Source organism: Meleagris gallopavo, chromosome 4 (assembly GCF_905368555.1).
Source record: "Meleagris gallopavo chromosome 4, MGAL_WU_HG_1.1, whole genome shotgun sequence".
Lineage (NCBI taxonomy): Eukaryota > Metazoa > Chordata > Aves > Galliformes > Phasianidae > Meleagris > Meleagris gallopavo.
The window spans coordinates 5,450,729-5,456,728 of NC_139407.1; positions in this window are offsets into that span (position 1 = coordinate 5,450,729).

The window sequence follows — 6,000 nt, forward strand, 5'->3', positions numbered from 1 at the left end:
CACCAGTTGTCCCCACTGCCAGACCACAGTTAAGCTCCTGAACACTGTCAAACAGGCTCCTCCCAGACCCCGATGTTTCTTGTGAGGAGAAGATGTCTATCATGTGGAAGAAGCTGCCTTCCATGCATACCCACAGAGGCAATCAGAAACTAAATGCTGCTGAGGGGCAGTGTTTCGACAGAGAAAGATGGGGATGGAGGGAGGGGGATGTCTCTGCTCTCCTGGATTTGGAGCCAGGGAAAGCTGGTGCACAGCTCAGGGCTGCAACCCCTGCTATCTGTAGTGCTACCGCTCCACTTTCCCACAGAACTGAATATTTTTGAATTCATATCCTGCACCAGTGCCTGGAATGATCAGTCGAAAGATTTCAGTATCAGTTCCTTAACAGTGTTTATTTCTTCCATGTTTTCCTCTCCTCTCCTCCTGCTCTTTTCTGTGTCCCCGCCAGCTCTGTAGTGCTACTTCTTGGACAATAAATCTCAGAACAGAGCAAATGTAGTGACTGGGGCAAGAGTTCCTGCATTCCAGGCACTTTTGTTCCAAACTGGCTTTTTCTAAGTCCCCCCACTGGCATTCTTCCCCAGCTCTAATGCAATGCACTACATTTAGCCCTCCTGCTCCCAGGCCTGTTGGAAATATCCAAATAATTTTGCCAGGATGGTATCTCTGATAAAAGTAGATTTTATTCACAATTGCAATGGTGGGTGTCCTGCAAGCAGGAGTGCACCTATGGTTGTAATAGTACAGCTTTTGTACCTTGTCTTCCCCATGCCTTGCCCCTCTCCCTTGTTTTCCCATTGGCTGGGTACCCCAGGTTCATAATCTTATCAAAGATTTGCATTTGTTAATCACGTTCTGACACTTGCTGATTCATGTGCTATCTTGTGCCAGTCAGTCGCCATCAGGCTCAGAGGTATTTCTGAAGGCTAGACAGACAGGAGCTGCAGTCTTTGTGCCTATAACCTACTCCATCTACCTAATCTCCAGGTTCATCTAGTGGATAAGTGATGAAAACTATCAGAAACCCCCCCAGTAAAGTAGAAAGACCCTCAAAAAGAACTATGGCAGAGGAGACCATGAAATAAAAATTCTTATCTTGTTCTAATGCAGAATCTACATTTGATTCCCACATGCCCAAACTGAGTCATTAAGCTCTTACAGTAAAGGCTGATCCATGATATCATGTACAAGTCTATAAGTTGGTCAAAGATAGTGACATAATCTGAAGCTAAGATACTAGTTTCTTTTACAAATTCTTAGTGTATGACAGCACCAAATAAATGTGACATATATAGGGCACTCAAATTCTATAACGAGAAGTTATTTCGTACCACAGCAAGAAGAGAGAAGAAAGAGAATTTGCAGCCGGCCTTCTAGAGCATTGAGGATATCTGCAAAACCTTGCCTATGATTTAGGAGAAATTTAACATCAGTGTCAAATAAATTTGCCTCCTATATTGAGCACAGATTCTTGTCACATCTGCTCTGTCCGGACCTCTCCTGTGTGGGCAAGCACTACAAGCAAGACAATACTGTAAGAGTTATCAGAAAGAGCTTGCTTCCTTCATCTGCCATATTGGAAAGTACTTGCAGAAGATTTTAGCTACGTGCTGGAGGCCAGACACAGATAGCCCCAGAGCTCCAGAGCTCCCAGCCAAGGTGGGTGATTTGAAGAAGTAATTACACAAAATATTCTGTTAATGCTTGCTTGCAACACCACGGTAGTCTTTAGATGTTGTGGCTGACAACTGTGATGTAATATTGCAGATGCAATGCTTTAAGACTGTTCTGATTGAACGAGGCAAAAGAAACAACAATGGAATGCCTACAGTATGACAGACAGCATCAAGATGTTCCCCTCTGCCTTCCTTCTGTGTGTGTGCAGACTCCTCTGATTGTCCTTGTTGTCCACAGCAATCCTTGGTGCAAAAGGAGTGTTGGGAGGAAGTAAACAACCCCCAAGGACTAATAGTGAACTATCACGATGCTAAGAAGCACGCTAGAGGACACTGAAGATAGCCAAATAAGGGCTGTGTCTGTTAGGCAGCCATTGGGGGTGGTTAGGATAATGAATATTTGAGAATGTAATGAATATGTAATACATGCAATAGCATACAGCTTCAGGAAAAGATGATAAATAAATTGATTTATTAATTAAAAGAAATTTAAGATTAAGATGGAAAACATTTCTCCTCTCTCAAAAAATCCGGAGTTGTTTTTATCATGGAAGTACACCAAATTCTAACTCATTTAATCATTTTTTCATTTGTTTTTAAAACATACTCAAAAGAAAAAAAAGTAGATTCCTGAAATGAATGATATTTTCACCCCCAATCCCAAAGTAAATCATGACAAGAAAATGGAAAACGATAGCGTGAGAGTGTCTCTCAGAACGGCCTGGATCAGCAAGGTAATGCTGGTTCCTTTTTTTGGCTTTGTTCAGGTGACTGCAGCTATCAGGTCTGCTGCAAGCACGTTTCTGTTCTGGCACCTTCTTCTTGGTTAAATATTATCTGCCCCTTTCTGTACAAAAATCAATATTCCACCGAAGGAGATTTATCTTCCTGCCTTTTTCTCCCAGGGTAACACTCCATTTTGATACCTTTCTTGTGTTCTGCTTTATTTTTTGTATTCTGTTTTGCTTGCTCTGAAATTCCTCCCTTTTCAAAATAAGACGATACGAATAATTTCTTTTTCAGTTTGCTACTTTGAGGCAGGATCACTCATATCCGTCTGTATAATCCAATGTTAATTATGCAGATATACAATTAACTACTGCAAGGTTGGTGCATGCTGACCTAATCAATAAATGGAAGTACTTTTGCAGAACAGCATCGACAGACCAGATGAAGACAGCATTCCCAAGGTAGATGGGAAATACAAGTATCCTCAGTCACATACTGGCATTGAATATGCTATCTTTTGTTTGCTCTCTTCAAAATCAGTCACATATGATACATCCCTACCTTAAATAACGTTTGGTTTTTCTTAGCCTCCCATCACTGATGGACTAACACAGCTCTACAACTGTACATCAACCATCCACTATTTGTATTGGTTTATCTTGCTCACAAAATAGCTTGCCAAGTACAAAGGCCTCTCTAAAGAAGAGACTGCAGTTTGTTGATACTACATAAATGATGTGCACTTCATATGCACTGCTAAATGCTTTTTTTTTTTCCTATGGAGGCTGATATCTACATTTTAAGTGAGTTTCTTTTTCTGTACCTTTAAACCAGAATGTTTTTCATAAGGATGCAGTAAAATGACAGTAATCTGCTGCAGAATAAAGCTGCTTTTTGGAACTACAGTTTCTACATTTTATAATCCCTGTGTAATCTCTACTGTGATGTGTAAGCATACAGCACATTCTTTAATATATATGCCACAAATTAGGTTAAAAGCTCCAAACCTCTTTTATTTGTATAGTCTGCATTAGAATACTAGTTACTTATTAGAATATATAGTATACTTACCTTGATGCTGTAACTCCTGTTGCAGACAGGAGCACTAGCCAATGTTATATGATACAGCATCACTGAGAATGATGCTCCTACTATACATCAGTTTCAGAAAAGTTGGTCCAGAGAGAACCCATCACTTCTCAGTAGAGAATGAGGGACTGAAAGCCTCTAGAGTACACGAGTGTTTTTCAGAAATAAAGAAAAAGTAATTGTTGGGGGTCTTCCTTCTAAAATTGATGCACGAGCTAAAATATCACCAAAGACAGAGCTCATCACAGCATGGAAACTCATCTCTCCCACTAATTAGCAGTTTCTTATCAGACAGAAGCTAAAGATGTTGCTCAGGGTAGCCTGTGATACTATAAGGAGGCAAATATTACACCAGCTCATGCAAATTGGCAATGTAAATGTGATTACAGATAGTGACACATGACACAGTCCCCAGACTGCACAGTTCAAGTGATAGTACTGCCTCTGAAATTTGAGTCTGAGTTGCAAATGTAACTAAAGACTCTGTGTTGGGCTGGTAGAGTTGGAGTCTTTCCCTAAAATTCACTTTTTCCTTTTGGCTTGATACTACGACCAGTGTACCCTTCTTCATTTGTTCTAGCACTTCATGTAGTTCTTCATGGGACACTCAACATTGGTTCTTCATGAGGCTACTGCTGCAAACCCACAGCAGCAGAGATGGGCAGCTCAGCAGTTCTGGCAAACGGGAGCTTGCTTTTACACTGTACCCGATAAAGATTCTCCCAGAGGCCTGCCAGCAGTTAGGTAGAACTATTCTGTTCTAAAGAAGGATGTGCAGAAGCTGGATACCTCAACATAAATTAATAGATGAACAGGTTCAAATGCACTGTCTGGTTAAGTCCTGTGCCCTTTTTCAGCTTCCTATTCCGTAATGACAGGATTCTTCGGTTTATGCCTTGACCTTCAAGCTGCACTTGAAAGTACAGCTCAAAGAGATTAGATTAGGGTTAAGAGAGTAGATTCAAGCTCGAAGAGGGTAGATTTAGGTTAGATATAAGGGAAAAATCTTTGACAGTGAGGGTGGCGAGGCTCTGGAACAGGTTACCTAGTGTTGCGGTTGCTGGTCTAGATGGCCTACAGAGGTCCCTTCCAACTCTAAGGAGTCTGTGATTCTCTGATTCTATGACCTGTTGTTGTGTTGTAAAAGAAAGTTTTAAAAGATTTTTTTAAAAACCTTTGAAGACTGAGCAATGAAGGGTTAAGAGAACACAAATTCCACGCTTAATCACAACGCTTTCTTCTCACAATGACTTAAATTGTATTCGCAACTTGCAGAACAAACACAGGATATCCTAGAGCAATCAACATTTTCTCAATGAAGGTGTTTGTCCTCAGCTTGCCTCGGGTAACTACACAAAAGATTTTAAGGCCTGTCAATTAGCTGTATTGATAACAAGTGATTTCGTGAGTGGGTGACCTATTTGGAAAGAAATTTCACTGGGAATTCCCAGTTTGTAACTGAGGCTTCTTGTCTTTGCATTGACACCATATAATGGATTGTGAAAGGTCATTTTTACTAGAGCAGAATCACTTAATCTTTTTGACATCTGGCCTAGCGCTGTGCATTTTTCTCTTCAGAATTTGCTATAGGACAGAACATATACTAGAATACTTTTGTGCTCTGTCCATGCAATTTGAGAGATTTTATTCAAACACAGAATCGGAAAATAAGTCTTCCTTCATACTTCTTCACTCCAGAGATACCATCAGAGCAGCTACAAACACTGAGAGAGATGCTGGTAGCATTTCTGCCCACTTCAGCCTAGACCACACCACTTCATTAGAGTGCTGAGAATTTGCTGGCAACAGAGCAGCCAAAGCACACATTCTCAAGGGAGTGAAAGGAAAATGTTCCACAAATGCCAAGCTGGAACTTGGCACCGTGGTCACTTGGAAAATGAATGGCACTATACATAATAAACAAGCAGAGAGAGGGAGCTTAAATTCTAAACACCCTCTAGAGAAAAGATAGAAAACAGTTCTGAAGAACAGTGAACAAAAGCCATCAGAAAAGTAAGACATTGATTTTTGTCATGAATGACTTATGATTATGGCTATGAGGTTGGAAAGAGAATGGAAGATTCTGCAGTACAGAGCACTGCATTCTTTAATATATTGTGTGATATTTTATTTACACTTATCAAATAAAGAACAGTGTCACATTTGTTAGATCTCTCGGACTCAAAGATTATGTTTTACACATTAATCCAATTATCTGCTTGTTTCACTGAGTCCTTAGGTGACATTAATGTGCCATCAATTGATACATGCTCCTTTTAATTTCATATATATCTGCGTACAGAAAAATACAGTTTGGAATACCCAGGAAAGAAATTTTCTACTCAAATGACCTGCTTTAATACGAAACAGATCAAACTGCGATTTTGTTTCTACATCTCTCATATTTTTATTATGCAACACACAAACATTATGAAAATATGAAAATATATGACACCAGGCTACCATGTAGCTACCTGACAAAAGAACAGATTAAGCAAGGTAGCAG